The sequence below is a fragment of the Lathyrus oleraceus genome, chromosome 7 (genome assembly GCF_024323335.1).
Source record: "Lathyrus oleraceus cultivar Zhongwan6 chromosome 7, CAAS_Psat_ZW6_1.0, whole genome shotgun sequence".
NCBI lineage: Eukaryota > Viridiplantae > Streptophyta > Magnoliopsida > Fabales > Fabaceae > Lathyrus > Lathyrus oleraceus.
The window spans coordinates 247,689,185-247,704,217 of NC_066585.1; the positions used below are offsets into that span (position 1 = coordinate 247,689,185).

General features: G+C 39.1%; 1 pseudogene; it reads right to left on the bottom strand.

The window, feature by feature from the left end:
- Window positions 1–13,788: 13,788 nt before the first annotated feature.
- On the bottom strand, window positions 13,789–13,888 carry LOC127109127 (uncharacterized; annotated as a pseudogene).
- Window positions 13,889–15,033: the final 1,145 nt, after the last annotated feature.

The window sequence follows — 15,033 nt, forward strand, 5'->3', positions numbered from 1 at the left end:
TTATCTAACCATATCATTTACATTATGCTAATCTATTTACTCTCTCACTATCTTGCTAAATAAAAGAGGAGTAAAAACAAAAATAAAAAGAACAAATCATAATATTGATAGATGGACTTAGGGTTGCATAACTTTCTTTGTTACAAATCTATTGTTAGTTTATTTTTCAATCATCTTCAATACTTTGTATCAATGATAAGCTATCCCTTAATGTGTCATATTTTAAGTCTTTTGGACCTATAAAAAATAAACCTCAAGATGTTCATTGTGTACATATTACTAACCACTAATTATACTCCATTAACCTTTGTTTATCATTAACCTTTGTTATTGTGATTTTTGGTTTCCATTAACTTGTGGTTTATTTTGTGTCATTTACATTCACTAACCATTATTATTGTGATATTGTCATTCTTTATCTTGTGATTTACTTTTATGTCATTACTTTGTAATTTATATTCAAGTACTCATTATCATCATCATTGTACAAACTCATCATGCATGTTTATTTGCTTGTTATTTATTTTATTGTCATCATATATTAAAAATAACCAAAACATGATAAAATGGTAAGACCAAAAATATTCTCTCAACTCTTAACCAACTTGGACTTAGAGGATTTCATTTTAGGACCTTTTCTTGGAAACCTTCCTTTACTCTTTGTGATACTATATAAACACTTGGATTTTCACCCATAAATTACATGCATGTTTGTAAGACAATTATCCTTTGTTTAGTTTAGGTCACTTTAGCACACAAAAGGCTTTCTCTTTGGCTACCTTACAATGAGACTCTTTATTTTCGTGTTGGTTAATTTGAATTCACGTTGCATAAGCTAAAATTCATAACCAATCTCATTTTGAGACCATTGTCATAATTCAATTCATATCCACATGTAAATATAAACCTCGGTCAATATCGAGTGCGCCTTTTCCAAATCAATTCAAAACACCCTTGTAAGTTGATCGCTTTTAAAGCATCACCATCAACCTCACATAGCTTACTCTTGGGCTTTCTTACAATGAGACCTATTCGATTTTTATCGAGTAGAAGAGAAATACACTAAATAAATTCACTTCATCCAAAACACAAATCTAAAACCTCGATCCAACGTCGAGTATTTTCTCTCAAACTCAATTGAAATACCCCGATTAAATCAAAATAAGTTGAATGAAAAAAGGAGTTGACTTTGAAAAAAGGAGTTTTCTTACTCGGTCATTCGAACAATTGTCATTTTCCGCCAAACATACAACTTAATAAAATCATTTCCTTAAAAAAAACTATACGAAATAGGAGATGGTTTTAAGCTTTCAATTCCTCTTCTCAAATGCTTGGATATGAGTTGTCTTACTCAGTCATTCGAGTATTTGTCGTTCATTCTAAAATACGTCAACCATGTACAACCTTATTTTCACAAATATTCAGATGAAACAGAAAGCGGTCTACAGTCTTCTATTCCTTTTCCTGATTATTAGGATACGAGTTGTCTTACTCGATTATCCGAGTATTCGTCATCCATTCAAAACACCCTAACTATTATCAAATCCTTTCTCTAATTAAGGATGAAAAAGAAAGTGGTCTAGAGTCTTCTATTCCCTTTCCCGATTGTTAGGATACGAGTTGTCTTACTCGACTATCCGAGTAATCGTCATCCAACCAAAAACATCTCAACCAATCAAAACATCCAACATATTAATCCAACTTGTCACCTCCGTGTGATCAAAACTCTTTTAAAAAAAGAACACTATTTAATCCTTTCTGATGCGCACAACAAACTAATGCTTAAGCCTCCGCCGAGAGTAGACAAGCCAACGTTTAGCCTTTAGGATGCAATCCAAACAGTTGTTCATTAAAAAACACCCACCAACCATAGTTTCCCGAACTATGAATGCTCTGATTTCCTTATTTAAGGATACGTAGGCAGAAGATTGATGTATCTTCGCGAGCACACTAATAAAAAACCTCCCCTTTCCCTTTCTAAGATTCCCATCCATTTCTATTTTTAATAACTTTATAACCCAAAGATAACAAACAAACATAAATTAACACACGAAACGCCCATTAGAACTAAAAGGTTCCCGTTGAGTACAACGGACGCAAGGGGTGCTAATACCTTCCTCTTGCGTAATCCACTCCCGGACCTGAATATGGTTGCGACGACCATTATTCCGTTTCCTAAAGGTTTTATCGATATTTTCCTATCCCTTCATTGGGGTAAATAAAGTTCGGTGGCGACTCTGTTCGAACACTAAATATTTTCCGCGACCATCGCGAGGAATCGTATTTTTCGAGATGCGACAGATGGCGACTCTGCTGGGGACTAGCTCCAAGCAAAAGAGAGTGAAGCCTAATTTAGTTCAGCTTTTTGTATTGATGTGTTAATCTTGTTCGTTTGTTTGTTATTTTTATTATGTTACTATTCTGTTGTAATTATTGTGTTGTGAATTATTGACTGTGTCTTATTTGGGGCTCTCTGTTGGTGGTACTTTGTGAGATAGACTCTCTACCCGAGTCTGAGAAAAACCATAAGATTAAGTTGGTGGTTGCATAGTGGGCGCCCACAAGGAGTCTTCCTTGTTGGGAAGAAACGAAGACCCCGACTAGAGGAGATTCTCTTGAAATATTATTGCCCGACGAGTTTTCGTCACGATGATAGTATTCTCAAGTTGGATCAATGACTCTAGGGACCTTTCAACCCATTATATCCGGTGGTTATGTAGTATTTACCTGAAGAGTCTCAAGACTTATTGGGTTAATACGAAAGCCCCAATCAGATGAGATCCCTTGTGCGTATTACTACCTTACAGTGGTATTCCCAACCTTGATCTATGACTCTGAGAACCTTATTAGAACCTTGAACTCGAGAGTTGTGTAGTATGGGCCCACTAGGAGTTTTCCTCTTTGGGACCATACGAAGGCCTCACCCAGATGAAACTTTGTTTGGGGATGTTATTTGCAGATGAGTTTTCATCATGACAATAACTTTCCTAAATATTGATTGATGAATTTGGGAACCTTTTAACTTTAGCATCCTCCCAAAAGGGTTTTGTTTAGTAACCAAGAATACCCTCTCTCACGACCTGTATATTAACCTACATGTGGTATGCATAATATCATTCATAGCATAACATTCATATTATTTTATTTCCAAGGAATCTGAGTATCATGAGTTGCAGGAATTCAAGAAACATGGAATCAGGACAAATAAATATTTACTCATTCAAGTTCAAAGATCTCGATCTAAGGAGCTTATGTGACTTGGTCTCTCAGATGCACCCAGTATACATAATCAACTTTGGAAAGAATTATGGCAATCTGCTCAGCATCCTCAATCAACAAGTGGACTATACAGCCTTAATCACTTTAGCCCAATTCTATGACCTACCTTTAAGATGCTTCATGTAACACCCCGATAAAACAAGATAATTATTTAATTTAAGTTAATAATATATTTATTAATTTAATTAAATAATTGGAATTTTTATTATTGGATTATTATTTTATTGGAATAAAAGTTGGAATTTAGAAAAGGTCCCATTTAGTAAAAAGGTTTATTTTTTCACGTGAAAAGGAAAAAGGGGCAGAAAAGTGGAAAAAGGGCAAAGAGAACCAGAGAACAAGGGTTGGAGAGAGGAAGAGCTTGATGCTGCAGGATTTGCCGGATTAACTCAGGTAAGGGGGGTTTATCGTCGATTAATGGGTATTATGGGATAACATGTAGTGGGTAGTGATAGACCATTGATTTGACTCTATTCGGAATGATGCATGATGAAATTGTGAACTTTTGGATGAACGAAATTGGATTATGATTGAGAGGAATTCGTAGGAATTAGATGTAAAAATGTTAGAATTGGTGAAATTGAATAGGGTATGATTCGTGTTAGATGATATGAACGATTACTGTGAAAAATTGGATTGTAGGAGGTTGGAATTGGTAGATCTCGTAGCAGAGAAGACCATAGCAGATCTGGAAATCTGGTTTCTGGTCATACGCGTATGGCACTAGGCAATACGCGTATGAGATGGTCTGGTACGCGTATGGCACTAGGCAATACGCGTATGGATGAGGAAGATGATGTTTTTGAACGTGGTTTGGTCTCTGTTGGTACGCGTATGGGGAAGTGGTACGCGTAGCATACGCGTATGAGATAGGTGGTACGCGTATGGAATTGGCTGAGAATTGGGCCATACGCGTATGGGACTAGGCAATACGCGTATGGGCAGGATTGTGATTTTTCTGTGCTGTTGTTGTGCAGTTTTTGGTTGTTCAGCTGAGTAATGTAAATTAGCTGATGTATGATAGAGTAGGGATCATTTCCCGTTGTTTTGAGTAGTATAGGTATTAGTAGAGTGTGCTAATACTGTGATTGATTATGTGGTATGACATGATATGATTATGTGGTGAATATGTTGATGATGTATGATGATATGCATAATGTTGTGAATGTATCTATCATGTCTGAAATTATGAATGGACTGTTTATGGCTTAGAGTGTGAGCATATGTCCATTGTGGATGATTGTTGATGTTTGCATGACTGAGTGATTTAGCTTGCATATTGTGGCCTTTATGGTGGTAGCTAATTCCCATGGTGAGGAATTAGTGAGTTAGTATTGTGGATCGTTGTTGATGTTTGCATGCTAGGTGATTAGCGTGCATATCATAGCCCTTGGGGTGGTAGCTAATTCCCATGGTGAGGAATTAGTGAGTGAGTCACTAGGTCTCAAATGAGTGGGACTAGTGAGCTTGGTAGCCGTATCTGGATTTGATCGGTGAGATTGAACTATATGTTCACGAATAGTCAGTACCGCATGCATGGAGTCTCATTGCATAATGTATGTATGTATGACGTATAATATGAATGGATGTATTCCAATATTATACGTGTGTTTTATGGTTGTGTTGAGTTCGAGTATGATGATGAGGATGATTATGAGTTGATATTGCCGTTGCTGAATATGTGAGATCTGATTAGGGTGGTGATATGTGTTAAATTACTTAGCATTACATGATATTTTATAATGCTTATTACATCGATTGAGGAACTCACCCTTACAACTATGTTTCAGGTAACGAGCAATGATTGAGTAGGAGCTAGTGCTTGGAGTCTAGTGTAGTTCCTTAGTGGGTCATGCTCTGATAGATGTAACATCGGGATGGGATGTTTTTAATTGTCTTATTATTGGTTGTTGAACCATTTTACATGTAATGTGTTACATGTTTTACAATGATTGATGAGATTTCTATCCGCTGCGTATTATGCAAATGCTTATGTTTTGAATTAATAAAAGAGCATGACAGTTATTTTGGTGAATGGTGTGAAGTGATTGTGTGACACCCTTAATTGCATATCTACTCTGATATATATAATTGTTGTTTTAATTAAATACTTGGGGTATTTTAGAAGGGTGTTACATTAGTGGTATCAGAGCATAGTCGGTCGAGTCGAGTCGTAATTATTCTGTTTCCCCTGTACGTGATAGGTGTTGTGTAACCCTATCAGTACTTATTGTTTTAGCTTGATTGGGTTTTCAGATTAGAAGATGGCTGGAAGAGGTAGAGATGATGCTGCGATTGCTGAGGCTCTGGGTATGCTAGCTGGAGTACTTGGAGGAAATCCGAATGTTGTGGGACTGGGAGCTGCTCGTCAACTGAGTGAGTTCCAGAAGAACAATCCTCCAATGTTCAAGGGGGCATACGATCCAGATGGTGCTCAGAAGTGGTTGAAGGAGATCGAGTGGATCTTCCGAGTGACTGAGTGTGCCGATAACCAGAAGGTCAGGTTCGGTACGCATATGCTGTCAGAGGAAGCAGATGATTGGTGGGTTGCTACCCGCACTGAGTTGGAATCTGCTGGGAATGCTGAGATCACTTGGGCTGTGTTCAGAGAGAGATTCCTGAGGAAGTACTTTCCAGAAGATGTCAGAGGAAAGAAAGAGATAGAGTTCTTAGAATTGAAGCAGGGTAACAGGTCTGTTACTGAGTATGCTGCTAAGTTCACAGAGCTGTCGAAGTATTACACTCCCTATAACGAGGCTACTGGGGAATTTTCGAAATGTGTGAAGTTTGAGAACGGGTTACGTCCCGAGATCAAGCAGGCTATTGGGTATCAGCGGATTAGAGTGTTTTCCGATTTGGTTGACTGTTGCAGGATTTTTGAACAGGATACCAAGGCTAGAGCAGAGAGCTATCAGCAAAGGGTTGATAGGAAAGGCAAGAATCAGAATGATCGTGGGAAACCGTATGCAGCTGGCAAAGGTTTCCAGCGACAGAGTGGGATGAAGAGGCCTAGTGGGGGAGACTCTAGTGCCCCTGCTAAATGTTTCAGATGTGGTCAGGCTGGACATCGTATCCATGAGTGTACCAGTAATGAGAAGAAGTGTTTTAAGTGTGGCAAAGGTGGTCACTTGGCTGCAGAGTGCCGGTTGAAGACTGTGACTTGTTTCAACTGTGGAGAAGTGGGTCATATCAGTCCACAGTGTCCTAAGCCGAAGAGAGAGAATCAGTCGGGAGGCAAGGTCTTTGCTTTATCGGGTTCTGAGACTTCTGCAGATGATCGTTTGATCCGAGGTACGTGTTATATTAATGGCTTTCCTCTTGTAGCTATTGTTGACACAGGTGCGACTCATTCCTTTATATCTTTGGATTGTGCTGTGAAACTTAATTTAGAGATATCGGAGATGCATGGAAGTATGGTGATTGATACTCCTGCGAAGGGTTCAGTGACTACTACTTCAGTTTGTTTAAATTGTCCTTTGAGTATTTTTGGTAGGGACTTTGGGATGGACCTAGTGTGTCTTCCACTAGTGCAGGTTGATGTTATCCTGGGTATGAACTGGTTGGTGTTTAACCGAGTCTATATCAATTGTTTTGATAAGACTGTGATTTTTCCTGAGATTGAGGAAGGAAAGAGTTTGTTTCTATCAGCGAGGCAGGTGAATGAGGCGGTAGCAGATGGGGCAGAGTTGTTTATGCTGTTAGCGACTTTGGAGGCTAAAGATAAACTGGTGATTTGCGATCTAGCTGTGGTGTGTGATTTTCCTGATGTGTTTCCTGAAGAAGTGAATGAATTACCGCCAGAACGTGAAGTTGAGTTCTCGATTGATTTGGTACCTGGTACTAGGCCGATATCGATGGCTCCGTACCGTATGTCTGCTGTTGAGTTAACTGAATTGAAGAGTCAGCTGGAAGATCTGTTGGATAAGAAATTTATTCGTCCGAGTGTGTCACCGTGGGGTGCACCAGTGTTATTGGTTAAGAAGAAAGAAGGTACTATGAGGTTGTGTGTGGACTACAGGCAACTGAATAAAGTGACGATCAAGAATAGGTATCCTTTGCCGAGGATTGATGATTTGATGGATCAGTTGGTTGGTGCGAGTGTGTTCAGTAAAATAGACTTGAGATCTGGGTATCATCAGATACGTGTGAAAACTGAGGATATTCAGAAGACTGCTTTCAGAACAAGGTATGGACATTATGAGTATTCTGTAATGCCTTTTGGTGTGACTAATGCGCCTGGAGTATTTATGGAGTATATGAATAGGATTTTCCATCCGTATCTAGACAAGTTTGTTGTGGTGTTTATTGACGATATTTTGGTGTATTCGAACTCGGAAGAAGAGCATACTGAGCATTTGAGAATGGTTTTAGGAGTTCTACGAGAAAAGAAGTTATTTGCTAAACTGTCCAAGTGTGAATTTTGGTTAGAAGAGGTTAGTTTTCTTGGTCATGTGGTTTTAAGAGGTGGTGTTGCTGTTGATCCTTCTAAGATAGAAGCGGTATCTAAGTGGGAAGCTCCGAAGTCAGTTTCTGAGATAAGGAGTTTTCTTGGACTTGCAGGTTATTATAGGAAATTCATTGAGGGATTTTCTAAGTTGGCGTTACCATTGACGATGTTGACTAGAAAGGGGCAAGCGTTTGTTTAGGACTCAAAGTGTGAAGAAGGTTTCCAAGAGTTAAAGAGAAGGTTGACTACTGCTCCTATTCTGATATTACCAAGTCCGTCGGAACCATTTGAGGTTTACTGTGATGCTTCATTGTTGGGTTTGGGTGGTGTTTTGATGCAGAATAAGCAGGTTGTAGCTTATGCTTCGAGACAACTGAAGGTTCATGAGAGGAACTATCCGACACACGATTTAGAGTTGGCAGCTGTGGTATTTGTTCTGAAGTTATGGAGGCATTACTTGTACGGGTCAAGATTTGAGGTTTTCAGTGACCATAAAAGTTTAAAGTATTTGTTTGATCAGAAAGAGATGCATATGAGACAGAGGAGATGGTTAGAGTTTCTGAAGGATTATGACTTTGGTTTGAATTACCATCTGGGTAAAGCAAACATAGTGGCTGATGCATTGAGTCGGAAATCATTGCATATGTCTATGTTAATGGTTAAGGAATTGGATTTAATTGAGCAGTTTAGAGACTTGAGTTTGGTGTGTGAGAGTACTCACCATAGTGTTAAATTGGGAATGTTGAAGTTAACGAGTGGTATTCTGGATGAGATTAGAGAGGGTCAGAAATCCGATGTGCTTTTGGTTGATAAGTTGACTCTAGTGAATCAAGGTCAAGGTGGTGAATTCAGAGTTGATGAGAATGGTGTTTTGAAATTTGGTAATCGGGTGTGTATTCCGGATGTTACCGAACTGAAGAAGAGTATTCTTGAGGAAGGACACCGTAGTGGCCTGAGTATTCATCCTGGGGCTACGAAGATGTATCATGATTTGAAAAAGTTATTTTGGTGGCCGGGAATGAAAAGAGAAATTGCGAGTTTTGTTTATTCTTGTTTGACTTGTCAGAAGTCAAAGATTGAGCATCAGAAGCCGTCTGGGCTAATGCAACCGTTGGTTATTCCAGAGTGGAAGTGGGATAGTATCAGTATGGATTTTGTTTCTGGTTTACCGAGGACAATTAAGAATTTTGAAGTTATTTGGGTGATTGTTGACAGATTGACAAAATCGGCTCATTTCATTCCGATCAGAATGGATTATCCGTTAGAGAGATTAGCTGAGTTGTATATTGAGAAGATTGTAAGTTTGCATGGTATTCCGTCGAGTATTGTTTCGGACAGAGATCCTAGATTTACATTAAAGTTCTGGGAAGGTTTGCAGAGGGCTTTGGGAACTAAGCTGAGATTGAGTTCTGCATATCATCCGCAAACTGATGGTCAGACTGAGAGGACGATTCAGTCACTAGAGGATCTTTTGAGGGCTTGTGTTTTGGAAAAGGGAGGTGCTTGGGATTGTTATTTACCTTTGATTGAGTTTCCCTACAACAATAGTTTTCATTCGAGCATTGGTATGGCACCGTTTGAAGCTTTGTATGGTAGGAGATGTCGGACACCTTTATGTTGGTATGAGTCCGGTGAGAGTGCTGTGATTGGACCGGAGATTGTTCAACAAACTACGGAAAGGATTAAGATGATTCAGGAGAAGATGAGGATTGCTCAGAGTCGTCAGAAGAGTTATCACGACAAGAGGAGGAAGTCACTTGAGTTTCAAGAGGGAGATCATGTGTTTCTTCGTGTTACTCCGATAACTGGGGTTGGTCGAGCTTTAAAGTCGAAGAAGTTGACACCTCGATTTATTGGTCCTTATCAGATTTTGGAGAGGATAGGGGAGGTAGCCTATCGTATCGCTTTACCGCCGTCACTTGCGAATTTGCATGAAGTTTTTCATGTGTCTCAGTTGAGGAGATACATTCATGATCCGTCGCATGTGGTCCAAGTAGATGATGTCCAGGTGAGAGATAACCTGACTGTTGAAACATCACCTATGAGGATTGAGGATCGAGAGTTGAAGCAGTTGCGGGGTAAAGAGATTGCTTTGGTAAAGGTAGCTTGGGGAGGACCAGCAGGTGGCAATGTAACTTGGGAACTTGAGAGTCAGATGAAGGAGTCTTATCCTGAGTTATTCGCTTGAGGTATGTTTTCGAGGACGAAAACTCTTTTAGTGGGGGAGAGTTGTAACACCCCGATAAAACAAGATAATTATTTAATTTAAGTTAATAATATATTTATTAATTTAATTAAATAATTGGAATTTTTATTATTGGATTATTATTTTATTGGAATAAAAGTTGGAATTTAGAAAAGGTCCCATTTAGTAAAAAGGTTTATTTTTTCACGTGAAAAGGAAAAAGGGGCAGAAAAGTGGAAAAAGGGCAAAAAGAACCAGAGAACAAGGGTTGGAGAGAGGAAGAGCTTGAAGCTGCAGGATTTGCCGGATTAACTCAGGTAAGGGGGGTTTATCGTCGATTAATTGGTATTATGGGATAACATGTAGTGGGTAGTGATAGACCATTGATTTGACTCTATTCGGAATGATGCATGATGAAATTGTGAACTTTTGGATGAACGAAATTGGATTATGATTGAGAGGAATTCGTAGGAATTAGATGTAAAAATGTTAGAATTGGTGAAATTGAATAGGGTATGATTCGTGTTAGATGATATGAACGATTACTGTGAAAAATTGGATTGTAGGAGGTTGGAATTGGTAGATCTCGTAGCAGAGAAGACCATAGCAGATCTGGAAATCTGGTTTCTGGTCATACGCGTATGGCACTAGGCAATACGCGTATGAGATGGTCTGGTACGCGTATGGCACTAGGCAATACGCGTATGGATGAGGAAGATGATGTTTTTGAACGTGGTTTGGTCTCTGTTGGTACGCGTATGGGGAAGTGGTACGCGTAGCATACGCGTATGAGATAGGTGGTACGCGTATGGAATTGGCTGAGAATTGGGCCATACGCGTATGGGACTAGGCAATACGCGTATGGGCAGGATTGTGATTTTTCTGTGCTGTTGTTGTGCAGTTTTTGGTTGTTCAGCTGAGTAATGTAAATTAGCTGATGTATGATAGAGTAGGGATCATTTCCCGTTGTTTTGAGTAGTATAGGTATTAGTAGAGTGTGCTAATGCTGTGATTGATTATGTGGTATGACATGATATGATTATGTGGTGAATATGTTGATGATGTATGATGATATGCATAATGTTGTGAATGTATCTATCATGTCTGAAATTATGAATGGACTGTTTATGGCTTAGAGTGTGAGCATATGTCCATTGTGGATGATTGTTGATGTTTGCATGACTGAGTGATTTAGCTTGCATATTGTGGCCTTTATGGTGGTAGCTAATTCCCATGGTGAGGAATTAGTGAGTTAGTATTGTGGATCGTTGTTGATGTTTGCATGCTAGGTGATTAGCGTGCATATCATAGCCCTTGGGGTGGTAGCTAATTCCCATGGTGAGGAATTAGTGAGTGAGTCACTAGGTCTCAAATGAGTGGGACTAGTGAGCTTGGTAGCCGTATCTGGATTTGATCGGTGAGGTTGAACTATATGTTCACGAATAGTCGGTACCGCATGCATGGAGTCTCATTGCATAATGTATTGATAACATGAAATTATATCACATTTTAGGACTTAATTCAATTAGATTATATTATCATTTACTTTAATTTATCTCATTTTATCAGATATTATGCGGTATTTCCTTTCTATTTATGTCAGGTATCCATTTTGAAGCAAAAGTGAAAAAGGGAAGAAAAGGAGGTGTAAAAAGGAATAAAAAGGAAACAAATAACAAAGACCAAGCCCAGCCCAAAGAAAGCGCACGTTGTACCTGTGACGGGCGTCACAAAGGTTGTGACGAGCGTCACACTAAGCACACTCCTGTGACGAGCGTCACACATGGTGTGACGGACGTCACACCATTCCCCTATATTTTTGGCACTAGGAACTCAACTGACCACGTTGAAAGCTATTTCCACGCTTGACCCTCGGAACGAAAAGACCGCGCATACGGAAACCCTTGGAAAGCCGTTACACAAGTAGCAGTATAAATAGCAGCTAATTGGGAAAGCTCTGGGTTCAGAGATTTTCCACGCCTGTTGCCGTTCTCTCATTTTTTTCTTCCAGCAGTTTAGGCTTATATTTTTATAGTATTACTTTGCAGAATTTTTATTGTTTTACCTTTTTGCAATTCTATTTTCTTTTCTAGCATTCAATTAATTCTTTTTGCACAATAGTTTCTACACCGGAAACTATTGTGCAACTTTTACCGGATCTAACCTTACGTTAGAATCTAGTTTTTTTTGTTTTTTTTTTCCTTGGTTTAAGTTATTGTTTAATTGAAGAATCCGAGAACAAATCCTACCGGCTTGTGGTGGAGTGTTCAAGACTATTGTTTAACGCATTCAGGTTCTTTAATCATTATTTAATGCTTTGTTTTATTAATTATTTATATTATCTGCCTGGGATGAGTCTGTTTATGCATGATATGTATTTTTGTTTGTTTAGCATGTCTGGCTAATTCGCCTAGATATCGGTATGTAAAGTAAGCGGAATAAGGGATCAAGACTAAGTCGGTCTAATTAAACTTAAAATTAAAATCAATCTTTTTACGGTCTCAATTTACAGGTTTAATAACAAGATTTTTTACAAAAGTAAAAGACATAAAGAAGTTAAAATCAATAGAGCGAGAGTTTGAGGTTTTAACTGGACAGTGTAAATTAGGCATTAATTATACATCAGGGCGAGAGCAAGTTTTAGAGTTAATTAAATTCTGACCTTTTCCAAAAAGTATTCTTAAAGATTGAATGTGAGGACGAGAGTTAAGCATTCGGGTTTAATTGTATAACCTAAGTCAACAGAGCGAGAGTTTGAGATAAGGGTGTTTAAAACGGTCAGTGTTTTCTTAAAAAGAGTTTCTGCAACTTTATTGCTTTCAAAAAGTGGTTTTTGACTTAATTATAAGTGACAGCTACATTAACATAAAATCTTGGTTTATTCAACAGAGCGAGAGTTTGAGATAAAACCTTTAATCAATAAAGTTAACTGAAACGATTTATTTTAAAACCAAGAAACCGACAAAGAATTGATTCCCTAATTACGACGAACTACATACCGATATCCGCTTTATTAATATTTAATCTAGATCTTAGTTTAGTTTTTAGCTTCGCCCCCAAACAATCAACCATTATTCACCTTAGCTTTACGTAGTAACCTTAGATAACGGTATATCGATTCATAAGTCCCTGTGGGATCGATATCTTTTAAAACTACGCGATAGAACTGTGCACTTGCAGTTTGTACCCCAAATTCGTCTCATAAAGTCGAGCGATCAAGTTTTTGGCGCCGTTGCCGGGGACTTCTATTTAATCGACATCGTAACTCTTCCGTTACGCTGTAGAGACTAAGGTTTCTTTTTTCTTCTATTCTTTCTTTCGTTGATTTGTATGCCACGCACTCGCTCACAAGGCGAACCGCTCTATTTACGAATCAACGATATCGAACTATATCTCCGAGTCTTACGACGAATTCGGGAATATAGTGCTGCAAACAATCTCCCTCCTATAGAACTTCCTGATTTCAAAAACCTTTTTCCTTCGATAACCGAGATGGCAGAACCAGCTCGTGCTCTTAGAGATTACGCCGCTCCATCGCAAGATGAGCCGCATTCAAGTATTGCTCCGCCCGCAATCGAAGCAAACAACTTCGAATTTAAACCTTCGCTGTTGCAGGCAGTGCAACAGAACCAATTCTCTGGAAATCCTACCGAGGATCCAAACCTACATTTATCCGTATTTGTCCAATACGCTGATACTGTTAAAGCTAATGGTGTCACTTCAGAGGCAATTCGACTTCGTCTTTTTCCTTTCTCATTAAGAGATAGCGCTAGAAGATGGCTTCAATCTCTCCCTTCCAACTCAGTCACCACATGGAACGAGTTGAAGAAAGTTTTTCTTGCCCGATACTTTCCGCCAAGCAAAACAGCTATGTTAAGAGCCCAGATAAACGGATTTAAACAGAAAGACAACGAGTCTCTTTTCGAAGCATGGGAAAGATACAAAGACATGATGAGACTTTGCCCACACCATGGTTTGGAAGACTGGTTAGTAATTCACACATTTTATAATGGTCTCTTATACAACACAAGGTTAACAATAGACGCCGCTGCAGGTGGTGCATTAATGAACAAACCTTATGCTGATGCTTACCAGCTTATCGAGAGCATGGCCCAAAACCACTATCAGTGGGGAACCGAACGAACAACGGTGGAAAAACCTCGAACGAAAACTGGCATGTACGAGATAAGTAACCTTGATCACGTTAACGCAAAAGTGGATGCTTTGGTCCAGAAAATTGAAAGTTTAAGCGTATCACCCCCAGCCGCCGTGGTTGCTATAACTCAGAATTGCGAGGTCTGTGGAATCCAAGGCCACACTCCTACGGACTGTCAACTCTTGACAGGAATCCAAGCAGAACAAGTAAACTATGCTCAAGGAAGCCCCTATTCGAACACCTATAACTCAAATTGGAAGAACCATCCAAACTTTTCATATAAGAGCAATAACGCTTTGTACGCACCTGGACAGTCTCCAAATCAAGCCCCAGCTATACCTCCGGGATATCAGAAACCGAACCCATCCATGCCTAACAATAACGCCCCTAGGAAATCCAACTTGGAAATCATGATGGAAAACTTTATAGCTTCCCAACAACAAACCAATAAAGATTTCTTAAACCAGAATGTACACACTGGCGAACAACTTAAACAACTAGCAAGCAAAGTAGATGCCTTGGCTACCCATAGCAAAATGCTGGAAACACAAATATCACAAGTAGCTCAACAACAAGCACCTACTGCTGCCCCAACTGGTACATTCCCTGGACAGCCCCAACCTAACCCGAGAAGCCACGCTCATGCAATTATATTAAGAAGTGGAACGGAAGTGGAAGGACCGTCTGATCCAAGGATAGAAAACCAAAACCCTAAGAAACCAACTGAGGAAAGTGAACCTAAGGAAAAGGAAGAGAGTAATAAGGAAACCCTAGAAAAGAAGGAACCTTATGTACCTCCACCACCTTACAAACCACCTATACCTTACCCTCAAAGGCTTGTTAAAACCAAAGATGCGGGCCAATTTAGAAAATTTGTTGATCTCCTTAAACAATTAAACGTTACAATCCCGTTCACCGAAGCTATTACGCAGATGCCCTCATATGCTAAATTCTTAAAAGAAATCC